The sequence below is a fragment of the Sinocyclocheilus anshuiensis genome, unplaced genomic scaffold (genome assembly GCF_001515605.1).
Source record: "Sinocyclocheilus anshuiensis isolate Anshui unplaced genomic scaffold, SAMN03320099.WGS_v1.1 scaffold771, whole genome shotgun sequence".
Lineage (NCBI taxonomy): Eukaryota > Metazoa > Chordata > Actinopteri > Cypriniformes > Cyprinidae > Sinocyclocheilus > Sinocyclocheilus anshuiensis.
The window spans coordinates 94,047-111,298 of NW_015552585.1; the positions used below are offsets into that span (position 1 = coordinate 94,047).

Consider the following 17,252-nt stretch of genomic DNA (forward strand, 5'->3'; position numbering starts at 1 on the left):
TTTTTTTTTTTTACTTTTATTTAGCTTAGAATTTAATATTTTTTGTTTCCACAAAAAATTAAGCAGCACAAGTGTTTTCAACATTGTAAATAATAAATGTTTCTTGAGCACCAAATCAGCATATTACAATGATTTCTGAAGGATCATGTGACACTGAAGACTGGAGTAATGGCTGCTGAAAATTTTGCTTTTCATCACATAAATAAATGATTTTATTCTAGCTATGTTCCAAAACCTAGTTAGTCACCTTGCTGCCTACATAGACAGCATCTTAACCATCATGGAACCTCAAAAGTAACCAATTTGGTGCACTCTGTTTAGGTAGAATGTCACATACTGTAAAAGTGAGAAAGTGAGAAAAGGATGAGCTTAAGAGAGTGGAAATGTGAAATCCCCAGTATATAGCAATATATGCAATTGCTTAGACATGAACAACCGTCAATCATTTAATTGACCCTCGCATTGAGTTTTCAATGAGGCTATTAAACTTTATATTAAATGCACCAGTTCAGCTAGAATCTGGAGGTTTACTTGCATTGCCTGTGTTAGGGGATTTAATCAGTGGATTAAATCTTTTGGGGGTTCCCTTCGGTGGTGTAGTCTGCAGAAAGGGGGTTTCCCATGTTAAAGCTAGAGATTACGGTTTAAAAAGTTTTAAATATGGATATTTTTTTCTTACAAAAACGCATCGATTCGCTTCAGAAGGCCTTTATTCACCAGTAGCTGTAGTGCAGTAGCTGATATTTATATGGTCAAAAAGTTAATGATATTCTGTGGCTTGTAATGTAAATCAATGAGATCTTTTTAACAGTAGAGCAGACTAATTTCATAAAATGCATATAAATATCAGTCATTACTCTATATCTCTCAATAATATAGAGTCCCAATGTCTTAGTAAGATTATATTTAAATGCTTACTTATATGATCAAATCTCTGTAGTTTTTATTGTGTTGTCAAACTTATAATGCAATGCAATACAGTGATGATTGACAGATGTACAAATAAAATTTTTACTTGTTTTACTTGCATTTTAACAATTTTTCTAAACAATTATCTATTGATAATTGATAGTGTCTTGTAGGGAGCACTGCACAGGCTTTATAAAGGCTCACCTTAATGAAGTTTGTTCAGATATTCCCAATCAAACTAAAGTAATCCTGCCGCCCCATTCATTCTTGCCATGCCAATTCCTGCCATTACTTCCATTTGCTCTAGACGGATCTGCTGAAAAGAACAACACCTAATTACTGATTCAAAATGGAGGAAGTGAGCGGGGGAGATCAGGGGGAGACTGGGCCCCGTCCCGCTGTGGAGAGAGATACTCACAGCCGACGTCCCGGGGCTATTGTGTTTTCCAGTCGGGCTACCAAAATGTATCACCACTCTGCCCAACGGGCTATCTTAAATGCAGATCTCCTGTGGGTCCTTAAAAAAATCCTAAAGTGAGTTGTATCAAACTTAAGGCCATAAAAAGTTTTAAATATGTTAAATGGTATAAGAAATGTCTTAATTATAATTTCAAGAGGTCTTACAGTTGGGGACGGAAAGACAAGAGTCGCCATACGGCTGGATTAAACTTCAAAAGGCAATGATGTCATTGAATATATATGAGCTGCACGTTTCATGTCAAAACGAGCGCGGATGTCTTTATTTGAATGTATCTGAAGGGAACCGACTGTCCTCAGAAACATGTCGTTGGCATTTTAATTTCATTTTACCTATAATTCCTGATAAAGCAGTGTTTATTAGCTGCTTTGTGTACAGCCGTTACAGGGGAAACCACAATATTTTAGCGCTCCTAAAGCGCCACTTCGTGGCAGAGAATGAATTTGTGTTTCCAACAAGACTTTCTTGCTGTTTATGGTCAGATCAATACAAATATCAACTCATGTATTTATGCAGCAAACACACAGAGTTGTAAATGAGAAAGAAGTTAATGTGCCTTCTAAAAATTTAAACAATTAAGACAGTAATATTTATACGTTTTAAATTGACAATTTATATGCTTGATTTATCCCTTTTCATATAATGGTCTAAAGGCTGAAATGCTGTTGTATAAGATTTTTGTTTTTGTTAAAACCTGTATCTGAACTGTAAATCATGTAATTTTATGGCTCAGTACTGTATGTTACCATAGACATTGTCCAACCCCACTCATACTGTGTTCCTTTTACTTGTGCAGCTCTTAAAATGGGTCATAAATTGCCTTAAATTTATTTTTGAAAAATTCTGCAGATACACTAAATAGTGAAATAAAATCCCTTCCTTCATATTTGTTGATATTTGTGTATTGAAAATATTTTTGATTGACATTTAAACTCCAATTTGATTTTCTATATTAAAAAAAAAAAGTCTTTTTTTATTTGGGCTAGTTAAATAAATTTTCGGGCTACCAAAATCTGAAGAGTACCTGCCCGAAGGGCTACCAGGGATTTTGAAACTTTGCGAGCACTGCACAGATTCTTTGTTATTCTTAGAGCAGCCATGACAACCTTGTAACTGCAATAATCAACTTAGGGCTCCTCGGAGATGAGACAAGAGATAATGTCAGGGTACAACAACAAACACAAGCTCAAAAGACCTGCAGACGCTTTTGTGTACAGCAGAGCACTGCAGTGTGTCTGCGAACCTCTGGAGGTCAATAAGAGTACATGTGCAGCAGGAAAAAACATTTGAGCTACACCAAGTGAGAGAGCGAATAGGACAAAATGTGGTGAACAGATGGAGAAATGGGGCAGTTTTATCCAAGGATAAAAGTCAAGGCAACATTTTCAATTTTTGTTTAGGGTTTTCACCTAATATTTATTTTTGTTTTATTTCAGTTTTATTTCAATAACAAAAAAATATTTTTGGTAGGTTTTTTTAATAATAATAACAACACTGAAGACAACAAAAATCTCTGACGCCACTAACCACAAACTTTTGGCAAATCCAGTGATTCCTTCCTCAAAATGGGAACTGTATGAACCCCACGACCTTGACTTTGTTTCTGTACTGAAAAAAAAACCCTCTCTGCCCCGGAAGTTGCATAAAGTCAGCCAACCAGAATGAAACGGACATGCCATATTGGGCTGAGACTAGTAAAATGCAACAAACACTTACTCGTCAAATCAATCTGAGCAAATTAATAGTTAGTCAAGATGTTTAAAGTAGAAAGTTGATACTCAAAATGAGTGTTTATCTATGAGATGTCTACAGTATGTACAGTATGTGAGTGTTACAGGTACAAATGTCAGCATGCACACAGGACAGAGTTTTTATGTATTTGGATCTTTTTTCTGTCACCTTGTGAAGGTGACATGAGCGCAGATGTTAGCAACATGTTTTGTAAATCAGCAATGCTCTCACACTCCAATCCTCCTCCATTGGCATGCCATCATAGCTCTCTTGTTCTCTTTCTGTTCCTGTGAGTAGGTGTGATGTCTGCCACCTCGAGGTTCAGACCTGCCACTGTATTACGGCCCATCAACCGTTTGCTGCCTCATAAACTGACATGACTCTTTAATGGTGACCTTAACATTACCTCACATCTTCTGCTCACAAGTCACTGCACCTGATGGTTTTCAATGCAAATATCTGTCCTAACTGGTCTGTCATAAAATGAGAGGAACCAAATATTCCAACACCAGCATTTCAATGTGAATAGCATTTCACACAGACTTTAACGGCATGCAGACAAATGAGTGCTTTGGTTCTTATTAGAGCATTTTAAAGATTTAGTCCATGCTTTTGACGTGTACATGTGTGCATGGCAGCTGCGGTGTGTATACAGCGTTATCAGAAAACACACTCATCAGGACAGGGCTGGAAGCTGAACTACTCTTTTACAAAACACTGACAGCAAGGACTGCAGCTTGCGCTCTCTCATATCTCTCTCTCCTTCTGTCTTTCACACACACATGCACAATTATGATTAAGAGTCCACAAATCACACTGAGAAGAGCTCCCACACATGTTCAGCCACGTTCATGCAGGCAGTTATGCAAAATACTGGCACAATAGACGGTCAGTACCTGTGCTGAACACTGGCCTCTAACACTACATCCACCAAACTAGCAGTTCTCATCAGAAGACCGGACGGACACTGACATCTTAGTAAAGAGAAACAGAGATTGTGGGACAAAGAAGGACAGTTTTGTGAATAGACTTGCAGTATTTGTTAGTGTAGTATCAGAGGCTGCAACAGAACTAGAAAAACGTGAAGTCAGCTGAATGCTGACGTTTCGAGAAACGCTGAGGAGGAGTAGCAGAAGAGGCTTAAGGTCAACTCTTGAGGTATATGTCTTTACTAAGCTCTCCCAGGTTTGGACACCCTGAAATGTAAGCTATAAAAAATGAACAGCCAGGAATTAACTCCCCATTTAAATGTAAATTAATAATCTGTCATTATTTACTCACTCTCATGACATTACAAATCTTTATGAAGATGCGTACCATAATTACAAGATTCCAGCTTGTAAAAAGCATTCACGTCCTCATATAACTCGTTATTACAAACTTTGAATTTTTTGGGAGCTCCAACTTGTACCACCTGACCACTGCAACATCATGCAGAAACACCCAATATGTTTGCAACTTTAGCAGAGAAATGTAGTTTAGTTATTTTGTAATATATTAACGCAAAAATAATCTGAAAATAAAATAACTAAAATAATGTATTAAGTTACCTAGCGAGTTGAACAACTATCTGTAGAAAACGCTCTTAAGTTTATTAAAAATGCATTTGCATAACAACTTTACTTGCATTATTGTTTTGTTTATTGATTGCTCAACTCCAAAATTAATCCGTGTAATTTAATAATGTTGCCACAGAAAGGAGTAATTAGTAGAATGTTCTGAGTTGTCATCTAGTAAGTATGCTGAGTCAATGCAGCATGACTTTCTTTCTTATGTGGAAATTTTAAAACATGTACTAATCGCTCTTTTTCATGCATATACAGTGAGTCTGAAGTCTGAAGCTTTTAAGGTTTAAAAAAGTACCACACGAATCAATGCAGCATGACTTTCTTTCTTATGTGGAAATTTTAAAACATGTACGAATCGCTCTTTTTCATGCATATACAGTGAGTCTGAAGTCTGAAGCTTTTAAGGTTTAAAAAAGTACCACACTACCTACAACTCATGCGACTGAAATTTAAGTCAATATATTTTGAAATCCACCCAAAATCTTGACATGGGTTCATGAAAGATGTCTAATTTGTGAACAAATGGACAATTTCTATAGTATTTTGCATCATTTATGAAAGCTTTTACCCTTTTACCCATCATTTTAGTAAAGGGCTGTATTTCCAAGTTTGGATGAACTACTCTTTAATGCTTTAGATGCTGTCTGACTGGTGGACACTTTGCTCAACATTTTACTGACAGATTGTCCTCAAGCCGAGGCATCGATGTGTTCACAGCTCCTTTGCCTAGAGTCTCATGCACTGTGAATCATACAGTCATTACATTTTACTCGTTCATACAAACATTCCTCTCGCTCATCACTTTAACCCTGGCGCTAATGCTAAACCTTGTTCTCAACGAGTTTAAAAGATTCCACGGCACACAAGGTGACCTCAGTCGGACCGCTCGTGTTGAAGTCCCATCTAGTGATCATCCAGAGCAGCAGTGTGAAGGCGCAACAGCTCATTAAAACATGGAAGTGGGTGGAGATAAAGACAAACAACATAATTAGCTTTAGCAGCCTTTAACATCATCTCTGAATAGTTTAGAAATGCTGCTTAATACATGATAGCAGCAATCCTGTAATTACGGCCTGCTCATGTTTCACCACTTGCATATTCTTCAGGAAGAACTCCCTATAAAAAATCTAGTGGCTACAAATGGTTACAAGGCTTTTTGGTCACTACTGTTAGTCCATCGTGAGATAGATTATCAGGACTATCTAAAGGGCAACCAGTCGTTTAAACTGTGTGCAAATTATAGGATGTACAAATGACATATCATTACTAGATGGATAAAGCAAGAAAGCAAATTTATTTATGCATCACATTTACAAACAACAGACATTGCCCCAAAGTGCTTAACAATGAAAACAAAACATTAAAATCAACAATTAAAAGATCTAAAATAGCTTATAGTAACAAGCATGTAGTGATTTTTAATATTTTATTGACCAAAAATGACAGTAAAGACTTATAATGCTACAAAACTGTTATATTTCATATAAATTCTGTACTTTTTAAACCTTCTATTCAACAAAGAAACCTGAATTTTATTTTATTTTTTACACAAAAATATTAAGCAGCACAACTGTTTCCAACATTGATAATAAAAAGAAATGTTCATGAGCAGCAAATCAGCATATTAGAATGATTTCTGAAGGATCATGTGACACTGAAGAGTGGAGTAAAGGTGCTGAAAATCCAGCTTTGCATCACAGGAAAAAATTACAATTTAAAGTATATTCAAATAGACATTTGTCATTTTAAATTGTAAAAATATTTCACAACATTGCTGTTTTTTTTTACTATATTTGATCAAATAAATCCAGCCTTGTATATATTCTCTAAAATATATATGTAAAACATACATATAAAAATTTTCCAAAAGTCTGTTTGCACCATTTAATCATATCGCTAATTGAGATATTAAGAGATTTTTCATATGGGTAATGTAAGAGCATGAGGATATAAATATACTATGCTATGACATGCACAGACAAAAACAAGCTTAGATTGGATGCTGCTCATGTGATGGAAGTCGAGATCGAAGCAAAGAGAGACATATCCACACCACGTCCTCTGTTTACAGGCACACATACAAGAAGAGCAAGATGTTGTGAAACAGAAACATGAGGATGTGAGCTGCATGCTATCACTCGTTTCACCCTCTCTCACTCTCAGCTGCTCTCTCTATCACACGTGGCATGCTGCGGTGAGGTGCGGTGCTCACAGAGCCTGAGGTTTCATTGACTGCAGTGTGCAGTGAGCGTGTGCGGAAAGTTTCTCCGCAGGCTGGAATAATAACCTTTCCAGCACATTCGTGTCCCGCGCCTCAGCCTCTGAATAAATCGTAATTCCTTCATCTCAGCATAAGTGAACCTGTATTGCTTCACTACATCTACATGTCACACGCTGATGTTCACGCCAAGCTAAAGTCCTGTTCTCAGGCTCAGCAGAAAGCACAACAGAATTATGTGCAGAACGTGTTAGAACTGCATTTTGTCAGGACGATTAGTGCAGCGTCCGGTGTGCTAATATAGGTCAGGTCACCTGGAGACCTGGAAGCGGCTTGTAGGCATTGTACTGTAGTAAGACATAGGTGGAATGAAGAGCTTGAAACTGTGATAAATATAGGAGTGAGGCATCGGGGCCAAAGAGTGTTAGTCTTTCTGTGTGCCAGGACAGGATGAAGAACATAGAGATGGGGTACAGGAGAGCAGCAGGATGGCAGAAGGGCCATCTGTCCTTTGAGCAAAGCGAACAGGGCTCTGAGCTACATGTGCAGAGATGAGACTCTTAAACCAGATTCAGAGCTCTTCTGATGAGCCAGTTTAGTAACGGCACAACAGTAGAGTGCAATATAGCGATGTCATTATTGCGGAATTTTTAGTTCAATCACAGATGTTGTTTCAAAGTTTCTTAAGAAATATTTATTAATGGCCGATTTCTATACAATATAACCAATCTGTGCTAATTTTTGCATACACACACACACACACACACACACACACACACACACACACACACACACAGAGTTCACACACAAACATTTAAACCAGTGGATCTCAACCAAATGAACCAGGATCCAGTAGAGGGCTTCGAGATGATTTATTCTGATGATCAGGATTATCTTATTTATCCACTAAACAACTGTTTTCTTTTTAAACCAGGATTCTTACTCTTACTGATTTCTAGATCTGAAAAAGTAATGTAAATTAATAACATTTTACAACTCCATGGATATTTAAAAAAAAAACTTCGTTACACCAAGTTCTAAAATATTTTAATAGGGTAAAAATTGTTTATTATTATTATTATTATTATTATTATATTTTTCAAACAATTCTCATCCTTAATCCTTTTCATCAATTCACAAACAACTGGAAAAATCATGGGGCCTTCAATTATTGTTGGCCTTGCTTGAAAACCACTGACTAACTGTACATAAAACTATACGGACTTTCAAAAATGCAAACATGTCAACAAAGAGCACTTAAATGTTTGAGTGACAATAGCAGTTCTGTGTGCGCGCATGTGAGTGTACCTGAGATGCAAGTCTCCTGATGTCTGGATAAACAGCTTGTTGATCTTTCAGCAGTAGAAAACAAATGATGCACCGTGACAAAACTATCCCTCCAATTCACAGAAATAGGATGCAATCTCCTGTTATAATTAACGAAACAGTCTACACTGCAGAAAAGTAGATAGATGCATAGATGAACATCATTTTGATGTTTTAAATGCATTCTAAATGCAGCAAAGCTTTGAACAGAGAATCAGTATGTTATCGGAGCACCAGACCCACACAAGTCAGATTTTTGACACATACGTACTTACAAATTGGTGCCTAATGGATTGATTAGGTAATACTACTAAAGTTTAATATAGAATAGCTTCTTAAATATATGAAATGTTTATATTGATGATACAGGTAAGTGTATGTGGATTTGTTAAATATATGGAATATATTGTGGATATAAGTGTGTGTGTGTGTTGAGCTGGTTGTAAGTTAATGAGGAGCTCCGGTGGTGTCAGGCGGTGTCCTGTGGTGTGGTCTTTTCTTTAAAGAAGGTCGCCAGTCATTAAACTCCAAACAGAGATCCACCAACACGTCATTCTAAATACAGAGAAATAGCATAAACAACACTTTACAGCATTCAGTGGCAAATTATTATCTTTATATAGCATGTGCTGAATCTTTTAACAAAAGCTCGACATGGCAGACAATAGTGTAAGGATGTATTTTTACTATGAGGTGCTGATGGAGATAACACAAGGAGACGTGAGGGAATTGGACATTCTGGTTTTGGATTCAAGCCACAATGTTTTATTGCATATCACATTGTGTACAAATATGTATCAATGCCTCCACCTTGACAACATGTAGGCATCTGTGGTAGACCGATCTAAAGCAGGTATCTTGCCTGTGGGCTCACCAGGAATCATCCCACACCCTCCAGGATGAGGAGACAGGAATGAGAATAGCAGGGCTCGCAAAATCGCTAGTCCGACGTCCCGGGGCTATTGTGTTTTCCAGTCTGGCTACCAAAATGTTTCACCACCCTGCCCGATGGGCTATCTTGTAATATATCTTTTTATATCTATTACAAGATATAAAATTTCTTCATTGATCTGCGTTGTTCACTAGCTTGTAGGGGTAAAGTTCATCGTTTGCACGTGTCAAGTCTTGCCGATTTAAACATTCAAGTGTTTTAAACCATTCACGCGCATTCGGAGCTGCGTGCACTCATTCGAAGCGCGCACAGAGACCTGTGTTTCAGACAATGCGCATACACAGAATTGATTCCTCTTTTGCGTATCATTGCATCTGAATGAACACATACACACAAAATTATCTCAAAATAACTGTCTCGGCAAGTATTCTCATAAACACAGTCGGTTATGTCTTTTTTCATTTATTATTTGTCTTAAATCTCATTTTTGTTAAAAAGAAAAATTGTTGAGTGAGTGAATCGTTACATCCCTATATGCTACTAGTTTTTGCTTTGGGATAAAATAAGTATTTTGTTATTTTAATAATAAAGAACCATATTTTTTTTGCTCATCTGCAAAATGACCTGATCCGTTACTCAAAATCTGATATGATGATGCAATATGATCCGAGCCGTAGGTTTTGTGATCTGTTGCACCCCTACTCTCTTGACTTGTTATTTGAAGAAAAAAAGCGATCACTTTAGTTTTTAATCATGCTGATTTGTCCGCAGTGAAGTTCAGCCGGTGTCCTTTTTTTTATTTTTTTTTTATTCGGGCTACTTAAATTCATTTTGGGCTACCAAAATCTGGAGAATGTCTGCCCGAAGGGCTACCAGCGATTTTGAAATTTTGCGAGCCCTGGAATAGGGAGGGACAGAGATGCTGAACACAGCAATGCTCAATTATGTGGATATCTGGGAAGTTAACACATTGCTTTGTGAAGCTTCATTGCTTTTGTGACCTCAGCTGTCTAACTCTCCATGTAAACACATGACTATATCACAAATCATCTTTACACATTCTTCTAACTAAAGACACACTGCATCAATGGACACCAACACTGTTTGTTTTTGTTGGATCAGTGTGTTAACCCTGTTGTTCACCTGAGTTACGAATGCCAAGTGACTAATCATTTGGAGGCACAAGAAAATGACATCATGGTCGGCTACATTACCCAATAGCACCACAAGACCATATACAGTAACAAACCATTCACTATAGTGACTATCCTAAGCTGTGATGTCAAAGGCAGCAAAGGAAAAATAAAAATCCATTTCACATTTTTAAGAGCCTCCAAAAAAATTCAAAATATCTACTATAAAAATGCAAATATTTAATTGTGTTACCCACAAAAAAATTATTCTGATCCAGATGCCTTTGCATGGGCATCATTGAAAGAAAAACAAACAAAAAAACGTTATACTACCAGAGTGTGTCGACCAGAGGTCAATACCAGGCCATGCTAACCTGACAAAAACTAGATCCCTTGGTTGAGACAGTGAACCAGCCTTATAGGGACAGTCCATCCAAAAATGAAAATTCTGCCATCATTTACTCACCCTCATATCATTCTAAACCTGCATTACTTTCTTTTTTATGTGGAACACAGAATATACAGTGAAAGTCAAACATTTACTTAAAGAGCAAAATATCTAGATATTATATAGGTTTTACATTAGAAGAGTACAATGTTCAGTACATGCATACTGGCTACGTTCTGAGACTTCTTGTTGCAGACTTAAAACATCAAAGGGCAACAAGCTTCAGTCTGTAGTATGGCTTGGCTTAAAGCACAAGCCTGTCAGTGTCAGCCTTTCAAATGCTGCACTTCATTACAAGCAAATGGGCCTGACTTAATGAAATCAGCTGCTTCTGTCTCTGTCACAGGGTATTTACTGACAGTCACAACAGTCATAGCTCTCTAAAGAGAGACTATTCAGTGAGCATCTTTTTTCGCTAACCCACAGCTTAAAAATGTAATTTATAGTTAATTTTAGAACAAAAATAAAATATCCTGTTGTGCAATCTACATTGTTAAAAGCCTACTGTTAAATTAACTTTAAAAAAAAAGGCATATTTCTGTATTATAATGCGTATTGGTGCCTGTATATTTTACAACTTATTTTATAACCGTATATTTCATCAAGGGACAATGTTCATATACTTGAACCACCAAAATCTGCTTTTTACTTTAAAATGTACAGATAACCAGGTGGTAAGATGAATTAGAGTTCAACACAAGTTGCCTGTCTACACACTCATGTATAGAAGGTGCAAAGGGTCATACACAAAGACAGAACAACATCAGGGTTACAATACACACATGGCATCAAATCAATGCGATAAACACAAAATGCAACACAAAACACCCTAATGTACATTACTGACAACAAAAAAAAAAAACGATTTAAATTAAAAAAAAATGCTGAACATCAATGTGATGCGTCACACAGGGACTTCTGTAAATGTTCTTTAACTGTTTTTCAACGTAAATAATATGACAATTCATAGTTTTTGCTTCCAAAAAAACATACATTTTACAGTAAATATTTTTAAAGCATCTTACAGTTAACCAATTAACAAAAACAGCATTTTTTTACTGTAGGATGTTATATGTATTTTTTGTTCAAATTAAAACAGTGTTCCTGAAACATTTAGAGCGATACATTCAAATTTACTGGCGTAGTGGTGGTGAGACTGTAACAGATGACAGTAGAGATGTTCAGCACCGCTCAGTGCAGTGACAGCCCTTATCCCACAAAGCCTTGATCCATTAAAACTCCTCTACTGCTAAAACTGATGCCTGACAGGAGTGAAGGGTAAAAAAGTCACTAATATGGGATACTTTTCTCGAGCTGTTTTAAAATCATTTCTAAATGAAATATACATTTTCATTCTGTGAGAAACCAGGAGATGAGAAGCAATGTGTGATGCAGGGCTGACAAACACACAAAAAGATTAAACATAACACAAACCTAATGTATAGCTTCAGAAGAATATACTGTGCACAAATCATAGGCACAGACCCCATTCCCTTTCACTTTGTCACTGCATGGAAAAGAGAAGCCAGAACTTTCTTCAAAACATCTCCTTTTGTGTTAGATGAAAGAAAAAACAGTACTGGTTTGTGAGTAAATATAAAAATATTTTGTGCGTGTGTGTGTGTGTGTGTGTGTGTGTGTGTGAGAGAGAGAAAGAGCACTATATCTTTAGACATCTATCCTTTCCTCCCCTCAGGTTACAGTGCAAGACAGCTAAGAGAGTCTGTGATTGTTTGCTCACCACTTATTTCTGATTTGTTGTCTTGGCTGTCTCTTAATGTAAATGATTCCTTCTCTTGTGTGTGTGTGTGTGTGTGTGTGTGTGTGTGTGTGTGTGTTCCTCCTCATGGCACTCAGAAGTGTTGATACAGCCGTCACACAGATATTTTTTTCATGGTTGCGGGACTGAAGTAATCACAGATTCTGCTTTAGCTGAAATCAGGCTCGGCTCTTGAAAGATGTGGCCTCTTGGAGTTATGATTGATGATCAGCTGCATTTCACAGACCTCATTGTTAGAACTGTCCAGTCCTGCAGATTTGCCTTATACAACATCAAGAAGATCAGGCCCTTTCTATCAGAACATGCTACACAACTCCTTGTTCAAGCTCTTGTTCTGTCCAGGCTGGACTATTGCAACGCTCTCTCGGCAGGTCTTCCAGCCAGTTCTAAAAAACCTCTGTAACTAATCCAGAATGCGGCAGCATTCAGAATGAGCCGAAAAGAATGTATGTCACACCTCAGTTCATGATGTTCCTCCTAACACTGAAGCGCATACACACACACCTCATAATCGTCACTCCAGAGTGTGTGAAATCAGCTTCAGAGAACAAGGGCACAGCTATTTTCATCAGCTGTCATCCTCACAACGGATTATTTCCATTCGTCTTCATGAGTCTATCATATATAAGACTGAGCCTGGAGACACAGAAGTGAATGTCAGTGTACACAAAACACTTTTGGTATATGTATATCCAAAGACCTGTGTATCTACGACATTATTCAGTCCTTTGAAAAATGATGTAAACAGCAACCCCTGAGCACTTGAGATCTCATCACTCATCTAAATGTCATTACAGCACAATAATGAGGTAGATGGAAATTTATTGCATTTTCTCCAAATCTGGTGGACTCTAAATCATTCTGAGAGGTACTGAAATGCGATGAATTCACATGGATGAAATTCCCTGGTTTAACCTGAAATAACTGCTGGAAAGAAGTGCTAGGAGTCAAATGAGAAGTAGAAGAAGCGCTGACATGGCAATCAGCCTAAAGAAGGATCCCTGCCTTACATAATATTCATCTGATTTCAAGCCATGTGCCTTCTGAGAAGTCCACCTCTCTAAAGGAAGAACTCTGGGTTTTATCATTTGAATGCAACAGCTATGTTTGACCTCTTGACCCAGAGGTCAATGTGGTCGTCAATAGTGTTAAAATCAGAGAGGCAAAGATCACAAGACATTAATTAATCCTGTGAAACATGACCAGCTAATCTCAACCTTAGACGGCACAATGACAAATGACCATCGATAATCATCTTCTGCATATTGCAAGCAAAAATGTTGAGCACTGGATGAAATCGCCAATTTCACTCTGACTGCCAAGATTATATGCAACTTCTGAAGTTTTTACCAGTGCACAACCTTTGATTGATTATTTGAGTTATTTCCAAACGCCAGTCTATTACTACAGTGGCATCAGTTTTAAACAAACCCGCCTCTAAATGGTACAGCGCTGGTGGTTACATTTCAGTCAGATCCTGATTTGTCTTGGTTATTGGCCAAAATAAACTTAAATTTGGGTCACATTTATGCCGATATTTATGGCTCTGCAGGTGACCAACTACTTGAAGCTACTGCTTTAAGACTTCAAGTTGAAAATCCACCCAGAAAAGCGCATAGTATTTACCTTCACAGAAGTACTTAATTAGGCCTGTCTTGAAGAGTTGCTGGAAGTGGTGTCAGACACTAACAGTTTAAATTCAGGCAATTTTTGCTCTGGCCAGAATGGTGTCAAACTGTGGACTAATGGAATCTTTGTGGAGGCACTCAGGCCTCTCTAATCATTCCTGCTGAACAATTTATAAAGAGAGGCACTGAGAGATTCAACACACTCTACTTTTGGTGAAGAAACTAGGGATGCGCCGATCCGATATTCATATCGGGTATCGGCTCCGATAGTGCCATTTTTCTCGGATCGGGTATCGGAGCCATACGATAGCTTAATGTGAGCTACATATGAATATTTAAGTCCTTACATTAAAGTTCACATAAACTCTTTTCACCGCTGTGGCTGTCAGTCATTCATTCAGCCTTTAAACCCTGGTCACGTTCGGTTACAGCAGTCAGTTCGGTAAAGCTCTCTCCAAGATCAGAGATTATCCATTATACTTGATTTGTAAATACATGTCTATGATTTTGCAAAAAGGACTTTATCTTCTTGCCAGAGTTTAATGTTGTTTTGTTAAAGCACGGCGTAGAAAAGACTATAAATTGTTTTTAACGTGCACAGTAACTGAAATTTCAAACTGTTAAAAGAAAGGCCAGTTTTTAACACGAAGAGATTACAATGTGTGCATCCGGTGTGCAGAATGATGTGCTTGAAGCAACACAAGCTGCTGTTGCTTCAAGCCGATCATTCTGCACACCGGATGAGCACATTGTAAGCGCTTCGTGCTCATAGACTGTATAAAAAACAGTTTGTGCTGCACTGTATTTGTTTTGTCCTATCGTATCTATCATATGTTGTTGCCTTATTAAAAAATATGCTATAGATTTAAAAGAAATGTATTTTAATTTTATAGTATATACTTAAACATACATATGAATGTTTTTAATGAATGGATTTTATAATACAAATAGCAATGTGTAACATTTTACCATATTTAGTGCAACACTTTTATTTGTTCCCCACAAAATATAGTTTTTTCACTAAATGTTTGGATTTCTAAAATTATTGTGCACTGATTTTTCTAGAATAACTTTTGCTGCCGAATTATCCATTAACCTAGTTTATGATACATTTTTGTCATAGATTATAAATATACATAGGCCTATATTTTTTCATATTTATTGTTTATTTTATTTTTCTTTATAATGAAGTAGTCTGTATCTAGTAGATTGTGAAAGAATGATTATCAGTTCCACACACAGAGATATATAAATTCTACATTTATTTAAATGAGGGAAAAAAACTTCACTGTATCGGATCGGTATCGGTATCGGCCAATACCGAACCCTAGGTATCGGAATTGGTATCGGAGGCGAAAAAGGCAGATCGGAGCATCCCTAGAAGAAACGGCTGGCTGTCAATCAAATCCTCATCTATGTAATCAGAAACCATCTACATATTTCATTTATGACCTAAAATGTGCCCTGATTTGTGCCCAACAGGCCCTAACCCAAGCCATTTTGAGGCACAAAGCTCTGCACATATAACCTTCAGCAAAAGCCAGTTATTCTCCCTCCACTGACCCATAATGCACTTTTCAAGGGACAATGTGTATCCTCTCAAGCCTTGTTAGGCTTTATTACCCCCCCTCCCCGTCGTAATTTGGCCAGCTTTAATTTTTTCATGATCAAACCAATGACTAACCCTCAGCACAGTAAGAGTGTCTACCAGGAAACATGCCATTAACATGTGACACAAAAATCACGGCTATTTGCTTTAACAACCATCTCACTAAACTACTTAAATAGCAGGACTACACAGACTGGATGGGTGATATCTTCTCAGGCCTCACACTGTGTGAAAGGACAATTGTACCTTTAAATGTGCGAGACCCCGGGTCACCTAATTAGTTGTGCAAACTCACTTTGCACTTCAGTCCTGCGCTATAAATTTTCAGCCATTCCTTACACTGTCAGTGATCGAGAAGGGGAAAAAACAGCTGCACCTCAACAGCCAATAGGAATTACCATTTAAAGCATAGAGTTTAATTATCAATCTCTTTGTTGAACTATACCAGAGACCTGACAGCAGGGACAGAAGTGGAGGACAGTGAGATGGTAGTAGGAATTCCAACCACCTGATACAAGAATGACTTGTCGTCTCAAATTACCTTCTTGCCACATACATCACGTCAACACTGCCTTCTTTTAATGACTGGGCTTAGCAGATTTACAAATGATACTACAGGTTCCCCCCTTTCCCTATACAAAGTGGACTCAAAATGTCCAATACTTCTGCTGAATGGCTATTAGGGCTGTACTTTTTAGGAAAAAAAAATAGAATTTAAATTTTTCTGATAGAAATTGTGGTTGCGATTTAAAATATGAATTAAATAAGGTTTGCTGTGCAGAAAACTGAGTGATTATATTAATGACTTTATTATATTATGACTTATTATGATTAATGATTATATTATGACTAAAACTAAAATTATTAACAATAATAATAATAATAATGAAAAGAAAATAATAATAATCATTATTATTATTATTGTTAAATACAAAATAATACATATTATAGCAATATTTCACTGTAAAATAAAAGAAAAAGTAAAACTAATAATTGTATTTTACAGTACAGCGCTAAATTTACAATACTAATATTTATTGCTTTCCAAAAATTACATTTTCAAACTTTAAACCATCAAGCTATTATTCGGTAGAAAACCGCAGGAAGACCTTTGTTGAGAAACCTTCTCCTTTGTTGACAACAACTGGTTTACAAGCGCTTCTCATGACAAGTTAGGTAGCATGTGCAGGGATGAGTTTATGTGGAGCAGTAAAAACACCAGATCAGAACCAAAACAAGGTCATTCTCTTAATCTGATAACACTGAAATACTTGTCAATCACCATGTAAGAAACTTGACTGCTAATTCACTAACAGCTTGTCTTCTGTTGGCTTTGCAGCAGAAAATTAAATCCTGTTAAGCAATGCCGCGTTCGGGTCCGGGGGAAGTATACTTAAAGGGGTCATATGATGTTGCTAAAAAGAACATTATTTGGTGTATTTGGTGTAATGAAATGTGTTTATGCGGTTTAAGGTTCAAAAAACACATTATTTTCCACATACTGTACATTATTGTTTCTCCTCTATGCCCCG

General features: G+C 37.0%; 1 protein-coding gene and 1 long non-coding RNA gene across 3 annotated transcripts in view; one reads left to right on the top strand and one right to left on the bottom strand.

Moving 5' to 3' along the window:
* LOC107665440 (uncharacterized) overlaps positions 1 to 9,244 on the top strand; it is a 17,387-nt gene extending 8,143 nt beyond the window's left edge. The window contains exons 2-3 of the long non-coding RNA XR_001631550.1: positions 4,113 to 4,115; positions 9,154 to 9,244. This is a non-coding gene — a long non-coding RNA (uncharacterized LOC107665440). The remainder of the gene's footprint in view (positions 1 to 4,112; positions 4,116 to 9,153) is intronic.
* Positions 1 to 17,252, bottom strand: part of LOC107665438 (fibroblast growth factor 13-like) — a 123,228-nt gene that overhangs the window by 93,838 nt on the left and 12,138 nt on the right. Inside the window, exon 3 of one of the 2 annotated variants that reach the window (XR_001631548.1) lies at positions 8,019 to 8,785. The exons of the other annotated variant lie outside the window; for it this stretch is intronic. The gene's annotated coding sequence lies outside the window, so the exon portion shown is untranslated. Of the gene's footprint in view, positions 1 to 8,018; positions 8,786 to 17,252 lie in introns of those variants that run through there. 2 annotated transcript variants of the gene reach the window in all.